At 44.5% G+C, this 23,221-nt stretch overlaps 1 long non-coding RNA gene across 4 annotated transcripts; it reads right to left on the bottom strand.

Moving 5' to 3' along the window:
- Positions 1-1,330: 1,330 nt before the first annotated feature.
- LOC126933480 (uncharacterized) lies at positions 1,331-16,621 on the bottom strand. 4 transcript variants are annotated; one of them, XR_007718629.1, is made up of 7 exons: positions 16,413-16,621; positions 15,611-15,695; positions 10,746-10,880; positions 9,784-9,885; positions 5,757-7,273; positions 5,419-5,521; positions 1,331-4,567 (listed from the first exon to the last, which is right to left on the bottom strand). It is a non-coding gene; the product is annotated as an uncharacterized LOC126933480 (long non-coding RNA). The 4 variants fall into 4 exon arrangements; XR_007718628.1 differs by having other exon boundaries at positions 5,757-5,882; positions 10,734-10,880; XR_007718627.1 differs by having other exon boundaries at positions 5,757-5,974; positions 10,734-10,880.
- Positions 16,622-23,221: the final 6,600 nt, after the last annotated feature.

Below are 23,221 nucleotides of genomic sequence, written 5' to 3' on the forward strand. Positions count from 1 at the left end.
AGACTGTGAAGAATAAACGTTGGCTGTTTCTAAGCCACCAAGTTAGGATAATTTATTATAGCAACCCCAACGGACCAAGATGTCAGAGAGGAAGCAGGAGGAAACCTGCGTGACCTACTCTTGGAGGAAGTCAGGCAGGATCCTTTGCACCCTCTTTCACAGAATGCTCCAGAGCGTCAGGAAACGTTCTGGGAAGGGTGTGAAATTCTATCTGATCAGAGCCCTGTCAAAGGCCTTACAGAAGAATTTTAGTATCTTTGGTGCTTGGAGAAAAATGTGAAAAGTAAAATACCCAAAGGCAACGCTGACACGTATTTCTTTTGTCATTTTACTTTTTTCAATTTTCTTAACCATCGTTCTTTTTCCAACAAAAAAAAAGAATGAAAATTAAAAATGAGACAGCTATGTAAGCCTTTCCCTAATGCCTGCTGATAATGATTCCCCTACACCCCTCCCCAGTCTTTCTCTTCACGTATCCTATTTCTTTATCATCCAAATCCATATATTTCTTAATAATAATATACAATCTACAGGCAGTTTGACATAAGCTGATATCAAGCCATGAGGAGGTAAAACACGTAATGGAAACATGCATGTTCCCATCTGTCATTCACCAGGTGCATGAACTTGGGAAGTCTATTTAACTCCTTTGAGACTCCTTATTCATAAGAGGAAAGTCAAACTGCCTAACTCACTGAAATATTTTGAGGATTAATCAGATAATTTATATACAATTGCTAGAGAATGCATACATACAAAAAGCAGGTACCCAATAAATATTGCCTGGATTTAAAGATTTACCATGCTTCACATAGGCCAAAATGACTTCTGTATTTTTCTAGGTGATGGATCACTAATGTAGACTCAGCAGAGGAACAAATTTGAAATTACCACAATTATCTGTTCTTTGCGTTCATAGAAAACACACAACATTAAACATCAAGGCACAACACTAAAAATACAGCAACATTTTAGCCATTATAACTCTGCACTGGAATTTCCTATTTTAGAGCAAAATAGTATACTTCTATTTGCCTGGATAACGTTCATCTCCTAATTACCAATTTCAAAAGGTGATAATTAATATGTAGCTTGCAACAAGCTTGATGCGAGAAAAAGCACCAATCAATTAGTCAACATGGTGCTCCAGGTACTAAATGCCAGGAGCCATGCTACGTAGGGTGTGCAAAGCCCTTTGTATTCCAGCAGAACCAGACTCATTCTCACTAATGACAAGGGAGCCCATTGTGAGTTAGCAAATTTCACAAATTAGCAAGTAAGAAAAAAACATAATTAAAAGAATTAGGGACACTGAATCATGGTATGTGCAGTGTTCATTTATTTTGACAAGTATAATTTAATTTTACTTATTTATGGTAATATTTCATAGTATACTAATGAATGCACTCTTGTCTCTTTTGTAAATGTAATGAAATATTAGTAATATGAGACCTCAGTGCTGTTCTCTGTTATTAAATTGCTCCTGACAGGTGAGGTAGGACCACCACAGTTGGGTTTGCACTGGAATGGTAATTGCACTGGTGGCATAGTGGTGTGAAAGTGAGTGCGTATTCACTGAGGGACTAACATGAAGGCGTGCAAAGTTCATTGCTAAGTGAATACACAAAATTTAAAGAGACATATTAGGTGAAATGTTTATAGTAGTCTTCTGGTACACTCTAAAGCTACTTCTTCTTTGGGAAATTGGAACCACCATTTTTTAAAAAGGCATTTTTATATGCTGAGAAGCACTACTTCTTCAAGTCTTATTTCTATCAAAGAATCCCTCTTTCTCCAAGACAAGCAGGCAGAAAAACTTAGAAATAGTCTTTTCTGTTTCATTTTCTCCCCTATACATTCACTGACAATTCCTCATCATTCTTTTTCTTTTTCTTTCTTTCTTTTTTTTTAAGACAAGGTCTCACTCTGTCACCCAGGCTAGAGTGCAGTGGTGTGATCATGACTCACTGAAGTCTCGACCTCCTGGGCCCAGGTAATCCTTCCATCTTAGCCTCCAGAGTAGCTGGGACTACAGGCATATGCCACCACGTTTAATGTTTTTGCATTTTTCGTAGAAAAGGGGTTTTACCATGTTGCCCAGACTGGTCTCAAACTCCTGGACTCAAGAGATCTGCTCACTTTGGCCTCCAAAATTGCTGGGATTATAGGACTGCGCCACTGCACCTGCGCCCTCCCCCCCACCTTTTTTTGTTTGTTTTTAGCTTTATTGGTGTATCACTGAGAAATTGAAATTTTATTTAACATATACAATGTGTTGTTTTGATCTATGTATACATTTTGAAATATCCCCCAAACCCAGCTAATTAACACATCTATTGCCTCACCTAGTAACCAGTGGATAGGACTGTATGCTAGTAGGACAGACACTTTCTATGGTATCTGAAAATCACATATCCACCCTCTCCCCATGTTAACTTTCGGGCCATGACTTGTTTCTGGATCACTCATATCTCTCTACATGCTTGCTCCAAGTCTACCTTCCTAGATTTCTTCTTATTTGCTTTAAATTTTATTATTGACCAGTATTATATAGTTACATCTTGCTACTGTTATTCCCACTGCATGTAGACTTGGTTTTTAACTGCTGTGGAATGTTTCTGACTTACCTTCATCCCAGCCCTGACATTCCTCTTGAGCTCCGGGCACTGGTGGGTGGTTAACTAGCCCACTCCTCCTGAGTGTCTCATTGGTGCCTCAAACTGAAATTGACTCACACTGAAATCATGATGTCATCTCTAAACAGTGTCTTTTTTCCTGTATTCCTTGGTTTAACAACCAGCATCATTTCCATGCAAGGTAGCCAAAGCAGACTCCAACTCTCCTTACTCCAGCGACCTGCTCAGCCCCATTTACATGCTTCTTCCATAACTTGAGAGCCTATCATCACTGTTTAGCCCAGTCTTTCAGTGCCTCTTTTCTTTTTCTTTAGAGTCCTCTCAGCTTGTTTGATTCTTTCCTCCCATTGAGTCCATCCTTTCACACAGCCATTGAGGGGCACTAGCTCAGTCTCAAGGTTCCTCTCGAAGCTTCTCAGTTGAAATCTTCAACAGCTCCTCAAGTCCTTGAGTAAAAGCCCAAGTTTTTGCTGCAGAATGGGAAGTCCTTCACGATCTTCTAAATTCTGTTTTCCTCCTACTTCAATTCCCACTGTTCATCCAGCAGGTCCTTACACTGCTCAAATGCCACCTTCCCTGAATTCAACAAGTCCTTCTCCCAATTCTCATGATGCTGTCCTATAATCTTCTACTACTTGTCTTTCTCTCCCAGTGGATTGTGTGTTTCAAGAGCAAGAATCTTGCCTTATGGATCATTTTAGACCTGGTATTTTTTTCCTGTGTCTAGCACATAGCAGACACTCAGTATTGGTTGTGTGAGTAAGCAAATAAATTGATTATATTTTTTCATACTTTCCTGATGTAACACCACGCTGAAATAAATTGCTGTCTTTTATCACATATGATCTAATTTTTAATCTCACGTTTGGACAATATATTTGGCTCTGTGTCGAGCCTCCTGGCATCTTCAACCAGGCAGCATGTGGCAAAACAGAGACAAAATAATACAACAGAAGAGCAAGAAGTAAAATCCCAGCCAGGGCCGGAGTCGCCTCCTCGTTCACTGCCTCCTGGATTCACTATCCCACCGTTTAACACTTGAACTTTCAGCTGCTGAGCTTTGGAACGAGGGTGCTTAATTAGTCAACAAGACATGACAACATTCTGTTACAGTGAGATTGCATACACCTATGGGTGTTAGGAGACACGTAGTAAAACCCAGCAACTTCATAGACCTGAAAAGAGTGTTATCTTCCAGCAGCACATGGGAGAACGCTCCAAGAGATAAAACACACAAGGCGAATGGTGTCTGTAATTGAAAAGCAATGGAAGAATGGAGCCCATAGAATTCCAAATACATTTTCCCTCCCAGTGTCCCTAGATGAGTATGGTGAGCTGGATTAACAAAGAGTTGTGAATATCTTTAAATAGAGAAAATAATGTACATCTCTAAAGGGACTGACTCCAGGGACCATAAAAATCTGTGCAGATATCACATCACTGTATTATAATTTCTATTCCATTTATAATTCATTATTTATTCCACAGTATTAATGCAAGATGCATATGTCTTTATTTGTTAAAGGAGGCGAAGGATGTTTAGGAACTGCTGGGAATTCCTTTCCACATAATGATGCTTCTACTTATGGTAGGACTCAGAGTAGAACAGAAAATCGACGCTCCACAGATTCAGGAACAGGTTCCCATGGCCTTAGGAGTGCAGAGCTGATCTCTGTCTAACCCAGTTGACCCAGATTGGTTCTGTCTTTCTTACACTTTGCCACCTCCACATCAGTGACTTCTTCTGGGGGATCTATGTGGGCGCCTCTCTTTTGGCTGACTATGCCAGTTTGACCATAATAGCACAAAGCACACTCTACAAGGCATTCTCCTGCCCCAGTCCTGGAGGCAAGCAGAGCAAAGCACCTTTGAATGTTAGTTTCCTTCCCAGCATTGATTGAATAAACATTAAGGTCAGCTGCGTCCAGGCTCTGGCGAGAGAATAGAGAAGACGTTCCAGTGAGAGAGCTGACAATAACCCTGTCAGCAAATAGGCGTATGACATAAGCATCAATGCAAAGAAAGCCTAATCCAATAAGGCCTATGGATATTGAGAGTCAGATGATCAGAGCAGTTCTGAGAAAGCGATGTTAAAGCAATGATACAATAAAGTAGCTACGGAAAAAGCTATGTGACACCAGCCCACCGAACATTTCTCCACTCTCCACACCCAGCACCTTATACCTCCTCTCCTTCTCTTCCGGGGTCTCCACTTTGCCAGGACAAGTACAAGGCCCTAACAGACCTCAGCCTCAATCTCTCTCTCACTCTCCCTCTCTCTACTCTCAGGAGACTCGCTGTGGAAAACACTAACACGATGATGACAAATAAATTTGTATGGCCCAGCCGGGCGCTGTGGCTCATGCCTGTAATCCCAGCATTTTGGGAGGCCGAGGCGGGCAGATCACCTGAGATCGAGAGTTCAAGATCAGCCTCACCAACATGGAGAAACCTAGTCTCTACCAAAAATACAAAATTAGCCAGGCATGGTGGCTCATGCTTTAATCCCAGAAATGGGAGGCTGAGGCAGGAGAATCTCTTGAACCCAGGCGGCGGAGGTTGCGGTGAGCCAAGATTGCACCGTTGCACTCCAGCCTGGGCAACAAAAGCGAAACTTCATTTCAAATAAATAAATAAATAAATAAATAAATAAATAAATATAATTGATATGGCCAAAGCCTTGGCATTCCGAAGGGGTGATTTAAAATTTTTAAATCTCTTCTCTCTTTACAGAGTTTGACTTGCAAAAATAAGTCTGACAAAGGAGATCAAGAAAATCCACCTTTAAAATGTAGAATTCATCAAGTCACTTTGTTCTCAGATGAGAATCGGCTCCCTCCTGCTGCGGGCAACACCCTCTGCGGCTCATTCTTGGGAGGAACAGGCTAGAAAGGAACATAATTTCAGGGGCAAATAAGAACATATCAATTTACTATCCGTCTAAGTATCTTCTATTATTCTGTATGTCTCTAGGCAACGACTCAGCCAGGCACAAAGACTGTCATCTTTGTCCTTAAAAGATGCCTCCACTTCTCCTGTAGGAAGGGGAAAGAGACAGGCAGCCAAGGGGTCAGGTTCAATATTGTCTTTAATCATATGGCTCCATGAGCAAATTCTTACCTACTGGTGTCTCCCACAGTGAGGTTGCTGCGTTCCACAGGTGGTGCAGGCTGGGATGACTCCCCTTCCTCCTGATGAATGAACTTTTGCAGGGAATCAGAAAAGGCTTCTTTCAGACACTCATTCCTAGTTTATAATAGGGAAATCCATTTGCCTCAGAGCTCAGGGAGGTGGAGGTAGAGAGGTGGTTCATTGCAAATCTAAACAACTTTCGCACTCTGTAAACAAGCAGGGACTGGTTACTTGGCCATTTGAGATGTCCTTGGGAATGGACTTTAATTTAGGCAGTCAAGGTAAACCCCAGCCTCCCTGATAACTGTTGAGAGGTCTACTATCAGACTAATTTGTTTTTCTTTATTGGGAGTCTGTTTCTTCTCAGCGCGCGCGTGTCTGTGTGTGTGTTTAATCATGTCTTGTATTGGGTAGCATGCAGTTTCACTGCAATGAGTTTAGGTATGTACTCAATAGGACTTATTTTTCTTAGGACTTACTGAAATTCCTGATTCTCCAGACTCCATTCTTTCATAAGTTGTGGGAAAAATATTCATTATTTCTATGAATATTGCCTCTCTTCCACTTTTGTCTGTTTTCTTTCTTTGGTCCTCTAATTAGAGGTAGGTTTCTAACAGGTAACCTATGAGGTTTCTAACAGGTAAACAGAGATAAAATCTCTGTATCTCTTTTTGTTCGATGTGGGATAAATGATTCTAATCTATTCTACTACCCATTAATTCTTTTTTTCATGGGCATCATATGTGCTGTTCCTCATTTGAATTATCCCAGTTTCAATGATCACATTTTTAACATGTTCCATTTATTTTTTTCTAAAATCTATCTTGTATTTTTGAAGCATCCTCTGTCTTTTCTGATAACTATATTTCCTTTTTGAAATGTCTTTAAGCATTTTAAGCATATTGCTCCACATGAATTTGGGGCGTGGGGATGCTGGAGAGTTCATTTTTCAGGAGTGGTTTGCGTGTATTTCCACCAGGTGCACTGGGGTTCACAGCCTTGACAATCTCAGTTCCAACTCTGATCCTTTATGAGTTAGGTCCATGGTTACAAACATTCAGGGAAGTTCCCGCAGCCTGTATTTTACTCAAACCTCACTGACATCCACGTAGACACAGCCTGAAATTCATTCCAGCCCCCTGAGCTAGCAAGTAGATTTTTTTCTTGCATACTTTTCAGTGAGGGTGTGACCAGCCAGGGCCAGGCTTAGTTGGGTGGAGCAGAAGATACGAGTAAGTTTTGCTTTCTGACCCAAGGATTCAAGGACCCAACTTCTGTCTCCTGTGGTGAGTCCCCCCAATCCCCTGATGCACAAATTAGAAAAGCATCCCTGTCCTCTGCATTCCTGTGTCCTCCCAGTATCTCTCAACACTTTGTTCTTCACTCTGGCTGCTGCAGAGTCCCTCTCCTGAACTCAGCCAAGCATTCAAATAATGCTTGTAGTCGTGCACACAGAATTTCCAGGAGGTGTCAGAGGCAGCACCTTCAGGATACCTGCTACCACACTGTCGAAGTTGAAATAAAAGGAAATTGTTATAATTATTTTCTGTAGGGATCTCTGCAAAATTTCTAGTGATACAAACACATTAATAGCATGTAATTCTCAAACTAAATAAAACAACCACTTTCTCAATGGATTATAATATTTTCCTTTATGTGTAATTATACTTTTATAAAACATTCACTCTGACATGGAAAAAGCAACTTTCCATTTATACGAAAACCAACATAGGATGGTTATTTTATTACATGATTTAATGGATTAATCTAATTGATTTCATTTGATTCTGGCATGTTGCCTTGAGGTAGGTTTCACTTTGATTTGCTTTGTAAGGGAAAAAAACTGAAAGTCAAAACAAAATGAAAAGGGAAGTTTTTATTTTCAAAATCAAATGAAAAGTCAAATAAAAATGAGCAATTCTTTCAACATTCTAATGTTTGCATATGGCAAAGGTAAGGTCTGAACCGAGGTCTGCCTAAATTCAAAGTCAGTTCTTCTTTCGCCAGTGAGATTTCTGTTGACGTCCTTCAGGAATCCCCTGGCACTCCAGGAATCCTGCCCAGACCTCGTCAGGCACCATCACTAGAGATGAGAATGGAATCACTTTCCAAAAAGCTTTCCAGGCAATCCTTTCCCACTAAGGTTTGATAAACGTTGCATGCTATCATGCTGCTTTTATATGTGTGACTTAAATCAGCTCTTTTTACTAGAGATTTTGTGTGAGGGTGGTCATATCCCCTGGAGAATATCAACTATGACTACAACGCATTATTTTGTTCAAGATGCAGAAAACAAATATAAGAGCCATAGTATGTGGACGACACGGGAGGTCAGAGTGAGGCTGGTCTATCGATGGATGGAGGTTGATGGGGCACCAAGGAATTCATGGGGGGAGGAGGCTTCTTTTTGATTCATCTCTGCCAAGATTTTGTTTCCATGCTTGCCATTTTCTCATGTCTTTGAATTTTTACCTAATCTGGTAGTCTGGAGTACTTCAGATGTGAGCCAAGAAAGGATGGTGGGGGTAAGTGACCAGAGAATGAGACAGAGGTGACACATGTCTGAGGAAAGAGGACGGAGGAAAGAGAGAGACCAGAGGAGGGAGGCAGGGTATCCACAAGATGACTGTAGTCCGGAGAATCACAGGGTGAATCGCTACTATGAAAAATTACTTGCTCTGTCTGAATCTTCATCTCCTCACTTGTGGAATGGGGAGAAAAACCACTGCCTTGAATACGAAAATGAATGGAACGTGCTTTGAGGAGAATGGAGCAATGATGCTGATTGTGTCCTTGTAGCAAGTGGGAGCACAGCGTGGTAGTGATGACGGCAAGCATGCCGTTCCCCTAGCTCAGACCAGCCAGGGGAAAGAGAGGCCGCAGGAGGTTTTAGCCCAGGCCTTGCGATATTAGTCACACAGAGACTCCCCAGAACCATCTCCATGTTCAGCACTGCCCACCCGCCTCATTCTACCCTGAGCCTGCACTAAGCTACACATGAGAAAAGGTCAGACATTCCAAGTTCAAGGCAAGTGAGAGGACTTGTGATAAGCCCCTTATTTGCACTCACAAGACCAAACTGCCTAGAGCATGAGGCATATCACCTACAGCATACAGCGCACAGCACTACAAGAGGCCTTGAAAACGCACTTTGCCAAGCCTGGGAGAGGAAAGGCATTCCTAGTGGAGGGACATGTGCAGAGTTGAAAAGGCCTGAAGGCAGCCTCTTCGGGATGGGCCATGAGTGTTGAAGACAGGGGAGTAGCGACTAAGAGTCTGCACAGGTGCAACCCCCACAGGTTCACTAAGCGTCTGCACAGGTTGACAGTACATTTGCAAAGCCTCGAGTACTATGCTGAGAAGCCTATTCTATATGTGCTGGAAAATAAGAGCTTTATATATGAAAAACAAGTCTAGGAGTAGAGTGGAAGATAGACTGAAGAGTAAGGGGGGACCTGGATATAAGAAACCCATTAGGTGCATTAGAAATCACATTGACAAGAATTTAAGAGTACCTAAACTTGTGCAGTGGCAGCGCATGAGAGGAAAGGGGGATTCCAGAAATGTTTCAGCAGCAGAAGAAGCAGATTCAGATTCAGTAAACAAATTAAGAGAATTTAGGGTCTGTGTTTGTGTGTGTGTGTTTGTGTGTTGTGTGTGTGTTTGTGTGTGTGTGTGTAGGGACTGGATTGCTAGTTTGGGCTAATTATGAGAATGCCATAGATTACCCACAGGTAATTTGGAGAAGAAGCAGGTTGTGAAGGACAGGTTAGAAGTAGAGTAAGCCAGGCCACTTACTTTATTTGGATGTTTGGAGGTTGTGGTGCCTGCAGAATGGGACAGAGCTGACCAGCAGGCTTTGAAACTGTCCAGGATTCAACAGAGAGGGATGAGCTGCCTATCAATGTTTTACAAACACCAGTAGAAAATTGGAAATTCAAGTCTTAGGTGTTGCGATGGTTCAGTTGTTGTGACTGGGCTTAGATACCTGGTAAAACTTGCCTACTGAGCATACCTGTGAAGGTCCTTCTGGAAGAGTCTGGCATTTGATTCAGTACGCTGAGCAAAGAAGATCACCCTCACCAATGTGGGCGGACACCAGGCAATCTGTTAAGGGCTTGAATAGAACAAAAAGGCAGAGGATGGGTGAATTTCCTTTCTGCTCGACCTGAGACACCCGTCTTCATCTGTCCTTGCACATCAGTGGTCCTGGTTCTCAGGCCTCTGGGCTTGGACTGGAACAACACCAGCAGCTTTGCTGGGCCCCTAGCTCTCAGGTGGCAGATTGTGGGACTTCTCTGTGCCCACCATTATTTTAGCCAATCCCTCATCATAAATCTCTTTCTGTCTATTTCTATATATGCTATTGGTCCTGGTTCTCTGGAAAACTCTAATACAGGTGTCAATGAGATATCCGGGAAAAGGGAGAGCCTTAGGGGAAGTAAGGCAATTGGAGGAATTGTGAAACATGGCCAGTCTTAAGAAGCGGACTACCAGCGAGCATGATCAGAAAGCTACTCTAAGAAGAAATGCCCACAGAGGAAAGAGGAAAGGCAGAAGACATAGAGGGGATAAGTGTCTGGGTGTGTTGTGCTCACCCTTCTAACCACTACTCAGCCCTGGGAATGGAGAAGGGATGGGGAAGAGCTTGGCATATTCCAGCTCTGACCTAATGCCTAGGCCAGTCCTGTGTTATGAGGCCCAACCTGATGCAAACCAGAGAAAGGGCTACAAATCAGCAAGACTGAGCGCTTTTCCTACAGAGACAATTCTGCTGGGACCCTGCGAAATGGGTTGTGCGTGTGTGCACTGGGAGATGCACAGTGTGCACGTGTGTGTACACACGTTTGTTTAGTTTGTGAAATTGAATCCCTGATTTCAAACCTTGTTTTATCATGGAATTGAACAGATATCTGCCCAGAGATAAACAGGCCCTGCCTGGATGTTTGATGGTTTCGTCTCTACCTGTTTAATCACCTCTGTTTCAAGGAACGGTATGCGCCAGTTGAAAAGTCAGATCTTTCTTCACAGATCTTTGTTTGTTTGTTTGTTTGTTTTTTCCAGCCACCAGGTTAGTTTACACTCTTGGAGAGGGTAGATACATTTTGTTATCTGAAAAAGAGAGATAATGATCAGCTCGCAGTCTCCAAAATAGTTAACAAATGACCATAACTGTACACAATTTATTTGAAATGCTAAAAATCATCAGGCTTTTTCAATGAACATCTTGTTTTAATGAATACCTTCAACTGAATCATATTTTGGCTTTTAAGAATAGATTTTCAAAGTGTGGAATTACGTGTGTCTCTGCTTTTCTTTAGGCAGTGGTGATAAATCTGTGCCTGGGAATCTTTCATCTGAATAATTAAAATGATATAATAAAAATGACCTTTCAGCCCTATAGACCCAGTGAGCTTTGGGTTGATAATGGAATAATCAAATAATCAGAGAACAAGGCCATCCACAGAGCTCCTGAGGAAGCGAGACCAGTGCACGGTGAAAGATGATGTCAGGGATGATGTCAGGAGACAGAGGCAGAGGGAATCACAGCCCCCAGCACCAAGTGCAAGGCAGGACCAGAGATCATGTGTGTGACAAGGAGGCAAGCATGGTGGGTGGGGGAGGCATAGGGAAGTGGATGCAGAGAGAAGACCAGGCTTGGAGGAGCAGGTGTCTGATGGGGGAATACCTCGGGGGGCAGTTTCTTGGAGGGGGAGAACCACTTCACACTGTTTGTTCCATTTAGAGCATCTCAGGGCATGGAGTCATTTTTCAAGAGAAGTAGCTTTGTACGTCTGCACATATTGTTAACGACCTTAGCTTCCCTATTCATAACATAGGCCACTTCTTCAACGGGGCACAAGGGTACAAAGGGATGGGTCGCTGGGAATCAGCCACTATAGTTTGGATAGTTTGAGCCACAACAGGCACCAGAGGAACCTGGGCCAGGCTGGTTTCACTGTAGCCTCCTTTAGTTTTGGAGACAGCAGACCCGGGTGGGAGACGGAAACAGCCCATTCAGTCCTCTCCACGAAGGCACAGCAGCATCGGTGAAGAGGGCAGGGGACAGGACCTCAAGCAAGGCCCCAACACAGTACTGGCATAACATGATTTCCAGGGTGGTAGAAGACAGGGCACGGGCTCATGCCTGCTGCAGGCCCATGCAAATGGGACCAACGGGCAGAATGGAATAAGCACAGAACCACCTAAAATAACAACCACTGCAGTAACACCAAACAGAACTGGGTTGTTCGGAAAATGACAGAAGCCCATGTCACCACCCTTAATGGTTTGTTACATGCTGCTGCAGAAAATAAAATTATTTTGGTAGAGGGAAATATTGTGTGTTCCAGCTTTCAGGCACAGATGCAGTTTGGGTGAGAAAATAGAGATTAGGTCAATAAAGGGGCCTCTGGTCTTCATGCCTTGTGTCCAGGGCTGGCCGTGTGCCTGATATTCTTAGAATGAATGCTATGTATGACCTTCTTCCTTTGGTAAATGAAATTGCTCGGCTCACACACTTTTTAATGCGATTTTTATAGAATCTTTCAGAGCAAGGGAGAAAGAGAAAGAGCAAGTGAGTCTGTGGCTGCCTTTCTTGAAAAATCACTGTGGGCCACAGCGGAACTCTGAAAGTGACAGTGTGAAGTCATTCTTGTGCTCGCCGTTTTGGATGGCAGATGGGAAGCAGGTGCGTTTCTGCAGGATGAGCTGAAGAAGAGGGGCTTAATTAAAGAACACGCTCACGGCATCCAAAAGATCTTGAATTGCCACCGTGTGGGCCTGCCTTTCCCCTTCCCCAGAATCTTTTTAACTCTTTTCATGGTGGGTCATTGTCCTCCCTGCAGCCCAAAGCAATGAGGCCGGGGCTATTATTTTCCTTGTGGACAAATGGCTCGCAGAGCTGGCTGCCGGGCCAATGCAGCCTTCTGTGGCCACTGTGCAATTGAAATGGCTCTCAGGGAAGGGGCCTCAGCTGCTGCCTGTCTGTAATTGTTGCTGGGACCCGGCCTTCTGGTCAGCTCTGGTCCCTGCCGCTGCTGTCTACACCGACTGTTTTTCCTCCCGGCTTCCAGAGACGAGGCTTCCTTTTGTTCCTCACAGTATTGCTCTTTCACATCCCCTGCAAATGTGGGAGTTGGCCTCTTCTGCTGTGCGAAGTCTCTGGGGGCCTCTGTCGCTCTGCTCACTACTGTCCGACGGTGAACTTCTTGCCATTCCTCTCCAGCCTGCCTGTGCGGGTGGCCTCCTGAGCTCTGATTCAAAAGATGACAAGGAGGCACTGGAAGGAGCCCTGGAGGCCCTGGGGCCTGCTGTCTGGTTGTAGGGACAGGAACATTTGAGGTCAGGAGAGAAGAGACTGCAGGATAAATCTGTGACACATCCAGGCAGACGCCAAATAATGCTGATTCCCAGTGCCTGAAATGGAGGAAGGTTTTCACAGTTTCCAGGAGAGGGGCCTGGTGGTGAGGAAGACTGGGCCCTCCGCAGTCCTGACTGGGAATCCAAGGGACTGGGAGCCACCCCGAGGGAGAAAGTGCTGCAGTCAGACCTGCTGCTGGAGCCTGGGTCTGGGCCACATTGCATCCAAGAACAGGATGACTCCTGCCTGGCTGGCCTCTAGACCACGTGAAATAGAAATAGGAGAAGCGCCGCTGCATCCCGTGAGCAGTGTTTCTGGAGGGCGCTGGTAGGGAGGGAGTGGAGGTGCCAGCTCACACTTCCCTCCAGGACCTGAACATCGCAGAAGCCCCTACCGATGGAGCTTCCGTATTTCACTGCCTAATTTTGGATTATTTATGACAGTAAAACAAAAATTATTTATGAAGCAACTGTTTACAACTGAGACCCAGGGAAGTGACATAATCTAAGATTGTGTAACTAATTAGTGGCACAGCTAAGACCCTGTTATATCATCTCCTTATTTTAAATCAATTGCAAAGCTTCGTAAACACTTCAAATAAGCACATATCTGGCATTTTATGACCTTTTTATGCTTAATTCAAAAGAATGTACTTGCTTTAAATAAATATTAAGCACATGAAATACATTGATATATACACAAAAGACTGTGTATAATTCTTACGTATTAAGCTCCTATTGTGTGCTATGTGTTTTTTTTATTTTCCTGCATAAACAGCATTCTCTACTACAACCCAGCAAGGTAGGCATTATCGCCCCTGTTCTGCAGCTAAAGAAGCCCTCACTAACAAGGATGAAATAGCAGAAAAGCTGGGAAAAGATCACCCACAAAGCAAATAAAGAAATGGGAAGGAACACCCAGATCTGCCTGGCTTCAAAGCCAGTGGTAGTAACTTCCCTAGTGTGAACGAGCTCATCCAGGGTTAGGGTTTATTTACGAACAAAAGAGAAATCCCTCCGAATCATTCCTATGGATTTTTCTTTCTCAATCTAAGGAGTGACAGGAAAAACTGTAAAGAATGGGACATGGACAAGCAGAATTGGCAAGTGTTCTTGAGTCAAGACCCCTCATGAAAAGGGTAAACCATTCACTCTGCCCAAATGTGATTCCTGTAGCCGGGTCTCAATCAGCACGTTTTCCACTGAAACGACGAGGAGGGGAGGGGCTCTTCCTGGGGTAGCTGTACACAGCCGTGGTGGCCAGCCTAATTCAAGGTGCACGGCATGGACACACACACTCTCACCCTGGCGACTCCCAAGCTGTTAGTTCAACCGTCCATTGAGTTTGACATCATAGATGGGGGTTGCAGGGTGCGCAAGGGAATAATCTGATTTGCAGAGAGGAAAAATTGTTTGTTTTGTGTATACTTCCTGTCTTTATTTTCACTATTCTTTTTCACTCAGCACTTCAAATTTCCACATATAAACAGAGTCTGTGGAAAGCGTTTATTATCTAACACTGTACTCTCTGAAATTCCCTCTATTATTCTATGGGGCCATGTTGATCAGGACCACCCCTGAATGTAAATGATACCGTCAGAGGCCTTGCAGTCCTGGGGCCAGGGCTGCATTTTATATGTGCACATAAACACACAGGACGTCCTGCCTACAAACCATTTTGTCCCCAGGACTAAATATTTAAGTGTCCCCATGGTAATGATTACAGATAAGACTTTTACATTGTTGTGATTACAAAAGGGAGTATACATTTGCATCTGTTAATAATCACCAGTCTCATAAACAGCAATAACAACTTTGAATTTTTCTTACTTATTCGTTTAACCTGTACTGAATGTCTGTTGTGTGCTTGTACTCACTGGATTTTTTACCATATTATTCTACCCTTACACATACATGTGTGATGTGTGATGTGTGATGTTCATTCTCCTTTGAGGATTTTGGCACTAAAAGCTTTCCTCTATTGGGAAAAATGTGAAAATATGCCTTTCCATCCAGAGTCAACCCATTTGGAAATAGGAGCAAAGCTTCCACAGACTCCATTTTTTCTTTCTATCAAATATCCTTTGTGAGATAAAGCTCCAAGGATGGAAATTAGCCGCTTCTGTCCTGAGAATCTTCCCAACCCTATTCTTTCAAAGGGATTGTCCATAAGGCTCTGGGACCACCACAATGCGGACACGCACGGCTGGCTGACGGCCTTGCTTCAATAGAAAGCCTTTTAAAACATGCTCCCATGGTCCTGAAAAGGACTCTCTTCTTGGGGGCTTGGGCCCGGGGAAAGGCAGCCAGGGCTCCGGAACTGCTCAGCGCAGCTCAGGAACTGTTCTCCTCCAGATCTGAGAAGACTCCAAAGCACTAAAAATGAGGGGAATTTAAAAATCATGTTTGTTCAAGGGATGGGGGAAAGGAAAGGAACAGAAGACGGAGGCAGGGGAAGAAATTTATAGCAAAAAGGTTACCTCGGCTATTTCTCCACTCTGGGGGTCATCCTAGAAACGTCCCTCCTCCAGACGTGGGGGTGGTGCCAGTTGCCAATAATCCTCTCTTCCCGGAAAAAAAAAAAAAAAAAAGCGGTTAGCAAATGTCAAGATAAAAAAGAAAATCAGCTGAACAAGGGAACAGCTAGGATGGGCTGCTCGATGGGCGCCAGCCACGGGAGCCCCAGGTGCAATCAACAGCTCTTTAAGACTGCAGGGCATCATTTCTCTGCTTTGAAAAACCCAGCCATCTCTTGGAGAGTCAGATCGATTAGAGGCCACCTTTTGTGAAAGTGATGCTATCATTGTGGTTGTAATTTATGCAAAGACATTCTGTGGCACACGATGATTAAATTATAGTATAGAAGGCAGGATTTCCATAGCGTGTTCCCCCCTCTGGATTTTGCACTTTTATCTACATTCGAATCAGGTCTGTGAAAATTTGGTGCACATGCTTTTCAATCTGTGTGACAGAACATTTCCACATGTTTCTGTGTATTTTTGAAGTGGAGAGAACGGTACCGCCACTTGGAGATCCAATTGAGCCTACGAGGCAAAGGCAATGCGATTCTTTTATAAAAAGAAAGAAAAGCAGACAGAAAGGGTTATTTCCTGAGACCTTTTAGGGGTGAAGCTGTGCAGGTAAAATAAAATCACAAAATAAATAAATAAAATGAATGGAAAAAATGAAAGCCTTGTGGCTTAGCTCCCTGAACGTTAGAGAGATCACCATACAGGGTTACATGTGCAGAAAGGAGACCCAAGGTTAAGATTTGCTTCTTACCTAGACAGCACCTCAGCCTCCTGCCTTGTGGCCGTGACTAGAAAGGAGCTTCCCCTGTCTCCACGTCAGCCACCATTTTAGTGTGGTCTCTGGATACGGTAAGATGGAGGCAGACACGGAGAAAGCCCGAGGGGCTCCCTCTGCTCGCTCGGCTGTGCCCCGCAGCCCCAGCGCGTCTCCCTAGGGGATGCGTTATTCACCATCCCCCTTCAGCTGAGTCAGGAGCTGCTGAGACAGGACAGCGCCGAGGCGAAAACGCAGACGATGACAAAGCCTGTGCTTTACCGACGGTCCTGGGGTATGGCAGGGAAAGGCAGCCCCCCTCCAAGGCATTGCAATGTGGGCTTTTAATGGGCTATGTGCTATCTGGAAATATTTAAGATGCAGCCACTATCCGTGTGGGGTTGATTCCTTCCTGGGCTTGCTGCCTTTTCCTCTCTCTCTCCAAATATATAGCCCTCATGACAAATCTGACACAGGGATCACAGGATGCTGCCGGCAGCTGGTGCAGGGTGGGGGGCTCTTGCAGGGACGGACAGGAGCCCGTGTGGCAGGGTGGCTTCTCCCTCCACCCCCTTCAGCCCGTCCAGCACCCTCCGTGCCTGCCCGCTGGATCCTTAACAAAGAAGAAACCTGCCTCCTTCAGCGCCTGAAGTCGGGGGAGGTGGAGGTTGAGCTGGGAAGAAATGGGGAGCAGGGTCCGGGCTCTTTCAGACCTTCCTGGAAGACCCAGGGAAAGAAGAGCCCCAGAGAGATTCGTGGGCACAGCAGGGCCCTGGGCTGCACCTCCTGTCCATCATGTCAGGAGGAGGAGAAGGAGAGCACCAGGCGCGCGCATGGGTGTGTGTGTGTGTGTGGTGTGTGTGTGTGTGTGTTTAAAGAATGTTAATTCATACTGAGATCCTAGGGAATATTTCCCTAACTAGAACAGGCTTGGGAATAAATAACGTGCTTACATAGCTGGATCTCCCCTCCCCTTCCTTTCTCCCACTCACTAACACACACGTGTGCGCACACAGACACACCCACACACGTGCACACACGTTGGTAGTTACTAAAGCTAGCCTATGGGGCAAGGAAAAGCTGACCCTGAGAAATGCAATTTTCAATTCCCGCTGAAGCCCACGCAAGGAGGCTGTGCCCGGCACTCCAGGAGGACCGCACACCTTAGGTGGGCCACAGACAGGCACATCCCATACGTGGACTCGGGCGAGGTGCCCTAATGCGGCAGCTGAGGAGCACTAGAGGGACCCAGGTGGAGCCATTTCCACCGGCCTGGAGTGTGCACTGCAGGTCTCCAGCCTTGGTGAGGATCACGGGTGTGCTGAGGTTTCCCATCCACCCGCGCCTCTGTCTACACACACAGAGTGCCTGGGAGCTGAGAAGCGTGTTTATTCTCCTCCTTTCCTCCCTCATAAATGACTGCTACCAGCACTTGGAGGAGAAGCTCAAGCTGGGCCTGAGTGAATAGAAGCCGAGCGGGCAGGCAGGGCTCACTGGCAAAGTCCAAGCCACCACCGCGTGTGTAAGTGATTTCCATGCTCTCATTCCTTAACCCTTTTTGAGATGATCCTTCTCTTCCCGAGTGCACTTAGGGAAGGCAGGTACAATCATCCACTTTCCTGTCTCTTTCCTTGATCTGGCTCTATCAGAGAAAGAAAGAACTCTTAGGACACATCCAAGAGAAAAGATACCTGATCAAATTATTTCAGTGAAAGAAATCCAGTTATAAGATATAAATACATGCATTCAAATTATAATATAAACATGAACGTGTCTGTGTGGGTGTGCATCTGTAGAAAATACAAGACGAACACATATCAACACGGAAGCAGTAATACCTCTTGGTAGTGTGATAATTATATTTGATTTTTCATACTTTTTAATTTTTTCTCAAGCAAGATACAATGAGTTATTATTGCTTCTACAATCAGAAAACAATTAGCTTAAAGAAACAGACTATCTGAACAGTTACCATAAACATTAGCAAAGACACTGTTTAAAGTTCCGCTCAAGTACCCCAGTGTTATTAGCAGGCTTTCTATCTTCTCATTGTATTTACTCCAGTTTTTATTTTAACTCAACGCAGTGTCTCTTCTGGGCTGTCAAGATACCTGTGTTATAAACTGCTAGCGATTCTCAGTGACTGCACTTTACTTATGTCTTATTATGTAGGAATAGATGACGCCAATATTTGGCTGGGCAAGTGGTCATCAGAGAATGCAACGCTTTCCAGCACCTTTGCAATGGGTGTGGCTTAGTGACTAAGTCCCAGCCCATCAAATATGAGCAGAGGAGATGTGTGCAACTTTAGAGTTATCGGAAGGGGCAGGTCACCCAGACCTTTCCTTCTTCTCTTCTTTATGTCTGAAATCCAGCCAAAGCAGAAAACCATTAATAAAATGGCTATACTGCAACTCCATAGGTATCTGCAGGCAGACTTGACTGAGGCTGGATGGGGAGGGGCTGCCACCCAGGACCATTCTCTCCCCAAGTTTGGCATCCAGGGGACAACTTGGGTCTCTTTGTCAACTACTTCTGGGCCTTGGGGCCAGATGGACAAACCAGGTCTCCTACAGACTCCAAGGGGCTCCTCTCTGTAACACTTTTTGAGTTTCTTGAAATTGCCCAACAATTCCCTAGCTATTAGATTACTACTTAGGAATCTTCATTTTTGGTTCTGTGTGCCATAACATACCCAATTCTCTTTCCCCATTACTATCCTCCCCAAAACAACCACTGCCAGTCCCTTTATAAATTGTGGGAAGAGGGTGAATGTTCCACTTTCCAAAGCTCTCGGAGCTTGTCTCTGAAGTGCTTTCCTATCAGATGTCGGTATTTATCTCAGCCTGGAATCTTCTTCCCAAACCACCCTCCTGGGTGTGCCCTGGGCCAATGCAATGATTCAGGTTACAAGGTCTGCAATAAGCTTCTGGTAACAGGACATTGTTCTGCAGTAACTGGCTATCTGGAACCTGTTAAAGGGCACCCATGCTCGTTTCTCTGGAAGATTCCAGAGCTCTTCACTACCACCATGGGTCCCCACCCAAGACTGGAAAAGCCAAGTGAAATCTCCTATCTGAACTTCTTGCTTTTGCTCTTGATGAAGAGCCATCCTTTTTTCCTCCTCCTCTCCCTTCCATGTCACCACTGGTTAGGAATATTGACAAGGAGTTCAAATCCAGTTGTGCAAAACTTTGGGTTGAGGATGTCCCAGCTTTGCCCTGGCCACACCCATTCTAGGGAGACGAAGCCGTGCCTCCAGCTTCACATCTCCCTGCCCAGAGCCTCCACATCCATGTCACGTTTCTGCCCTCAGAACAAGGCAGAAATACCACCCCTCCCAGAGGGGTTTAGTAGGTGGCTTGCACCATCTGTCATCATCAACATGATCCAAAACCTGTTTTAAATTATTAAAAGTTTCTCTGAGTCATGGTCATCAAAGATTCTCTTTGAGTACACAAACGTCCTAAATGTGGGGCCCTGTGAAGCACTGTCATGTGACACTTTCTGTGGCCTTAGATACTGACCATTGATGCAACTTCCCAGTAGGATGTCTCAGTTAAGGCTCAAATCTCTATCCTCAGCCCAGGCCTCTCAGTTGAAAACGCCTTGGATTTGGGTGAATTAGTTATTTCCACAAAGTCTATGGCTTCCACTCCTGTGCCCACTATGAATCCCATGCCTTGGGTGACAAGTCCTCATTCCTTGTCTCCAGGCATTCTGGCAACATGGACCCCAGTGCCATTCATCTCCACTTTGGATGAAAGCTGTAGTTTCTTAGAAATGCACATGTGGAAATGAGGCCTCAGCATCAGCTTCCACATCCTTCCTTCTTCAGGAAAATTCATCTTATGGGCAAATTGAAAATAACTTCAGAATCCACCAGAAGAATTATGCTTGGCCATGGTTCCTCCCAATTGAATAAAATCAGATCCTAACTTATCTGCAACCTCCTAGCTGCACATTTATCTCACTCATGTTTTCAGCCATTCCTCCTGGACTTTAACACAATTCCCAAAGTTTCTGTAGAGTCCAAATACCAAAGAAAAGTTCTCTGCTCTTCAGCTCCAACTGTGCCCACAGAGGTACTCTCTGTCCCTTTTAGATAAGCAGACTGAGCTGAGTTGGGACACAGGGACGCATCATCACCATCATCACTGTCCCCAAAGCTGTGACACTCAGTGTCCAGGGTCCTCACATTTTTCACGACCTCTGTGTACATGGGGCCGTCTTGTCCCAGGGACTTGGGGTACAACAACCACAACACCATCAACAACAAGAACATCCTCTGCATCCCCATGACCTAGCTGTCCTTATCTCTCATCATGGAAAACTTCACACCATGACTTCTCCCTCTACTGACAGTGTCCAGCATGCTTCCTCGCAGAAAACCCAGGCTTTCACAGATAATGGCTTGCCTTGTCTCCTAGTGCCCTAGACACTTTTGCTTTTGGTCCTATCACCCAAAAACGTGATCAATCTACAAAGGCAAGAGAGCACACACTCTTGGCCACAAAAGAGGGAGAAAAACATAACAGTATCTTAAGATCTTGTTTTACACATGTTGTTATTAGCATTGCATCTGTAGTTAGTCAATATGCTCTTGGTAAAAGAGCCTATCTTGGCTCTACTTTAACTCTGTTAACAAAAGTGCAAATGTTGAAGAATGTGGCAGCCATGAGTACAGGGTGCCCGTGTGGCTGTGAGACAGTTGGGACTGGGTTGGTTATCTCTTGCCTATTTTTCACATGAGAGTAATTTACATGATCTTGGTTTGTGTTTTGACTTCTTAGGAGCTATCTTCCATCTGGAGTCTTATATTAGGTGAGATTGCTGCGTAAAAGCAATACTTATTTACAGAGTTTCCTGGCCACTGGTGAGCTAGGCTACTTCTCTTCCTTTAGCTAGGATTGCATTTCTATTATTTTCAGAAATCAACAAAGTTTAAGACAGTAAGATCTCAGCATATAATCTCAATTCTTGTCGTCAAATTATCGTGCATCACTTATAAGAATCATCTCAATATTGTATCTAAATTTTCTCCTCTGATAGCACATGCCTTTTCTGCACAACAAAATGTTGACCTAGGCCTTACCTTGTAAGCCAGCAAGCTCATAGAGGAAAAAAGCTACCTCAAGCACCCTGAGGGCATTAGGAGGTGCAGTAGGGACAATAAAGCCTGCTAATGTGATTTTGGGTGGCCTGGCAACTGGAGTGATGGTGGGGAAGACCTGGAAATCACTCCCTTCTGAGACCAGACAGCCTAAGCAGAAACCAGAGAAATGCATCACATACAAAGGAGGCAGCAGAGCTGTCTTCATAAATCGCAGCCTGTAGGCCTTTTAATGTGTCAGTGTAACCCGCCGTTAACCATATTTAATTGCTATCTACAGTAAGTTCCGTAGATCATTACCATACCAGTCATTTTTCAAAGATCCTCGTTAGCACAGGACTAGTGAACACAATAAATGATGTGACAGGAGATGCTAGAGAAATGCTGCAGAGAAAGAGCTCATGTAAGCCAGCAAGCTCATAGAGGAAACCCCCTATATTTCTATGACACCATTATAAAATCCACCATGCACACTGGGCTATTTCCACTGCAGTGCGTAAGACAAGAGAAATGGGTCGCTATTGTGCTCCTGCTGGTTTCGTCTCCACCAATGCAGCTCGTTCCCTCACACACTGAGGTGATGTCCACAATGCCTGGCTAGAACAGAAAAGATCTGACACGCCTGAAGTGCCTGAAAATAACACTTTCCTACAAACACTTAGGTTGGCAATCCATCCATTTGGGAGGTACATGTGTACTGTGAACCTTCCCAGAACCAGGCACTGTGCTAGGGTGTTGAGATTCAAGGTCAAGGGAGGCACAGTCCCCACGAACCTTGCAGCCAGGGACAGAGCTAATGGCCAGGAGACATTCTAGTCCAACTCACTTGCTTTATTTCAGTGATTTTATTTTCCATTTTGTTATTACCTTCTTTTTCAAGTCTCCGGTTGGAATTTGGATTATGTTACTTTATTTTTTCCTTTAAAATGCTTTTTGAATGATCAAAGGCCCATTTTAATCCCTCTATTGTCTGCAGCTCCTTAGAGGTGAATTCTCCTTTTACAGAGCCTGTTTGCCCTCATGGTGATGAGTCTCCATAGGTGCTGGGGGGGCACCTTCCTTAGGAATCATTCTCCCATGGAGTCTCAGAAATCCCTTGAGCTCTGCAGGCATCTTCACTGGGGCAATGATTTTTGTGATGGGCTTGAGGCCTCTGGATTGTAATCTGTTCCAGATCAGCTTTTACCTTAAATTCCTGCGCACCTTTTTCCAAACGGCAAAGACAGTGTGAATTGAGGCCCCTCACACCAGCCACATTTGGGGTCCTGACTCCTCTGTGTGACTCCTGTCCCACCCCAGGCCCAGTCCCAGCATTAGCTTTTGTGATGCATTCCTTGGTACAGAAGGCTAAGCATTGCTAGTTTCTATTCAGAGACACAGGAACTCTACCCTTGTTCCTGGCTTTATAAAGCTACTCAGTTCTAATGTTCACAGCACACAACAGCTGCAAGGGCCACAAATACCCCCAGGCAGATGTTAGGCTCTCAGCCCCTAAGATACAGTTTTCATCTCAACAACTCATAAGATTCTGCCCTCTGACGTGAGAAAATATAATTTTGTTGTGCTTTTTAATTATGCCTATGGCATCTTTTAAAATATGCCATACATGATCCAGTATTTCTTTGTGTTTGGAGTGTGAATCTGCAGGTGAAAGAGTGTGTTCTACACTTGCCCAATCCCTCCTCATTACACA

Source organism: Macaca thibetana, chromosome 13 (assembly GCF_024542745.1).
Source record: "Macaca thibetana thibetana isolate TM-01 chromosome 13, ASM2454274v1, whole genome shotgun sequence".
NCBI lineage: Eukaryota > Metazoa > Chordata > Mammalia > Primates > Cercopithecidae > Macaca > Macaca thibetana.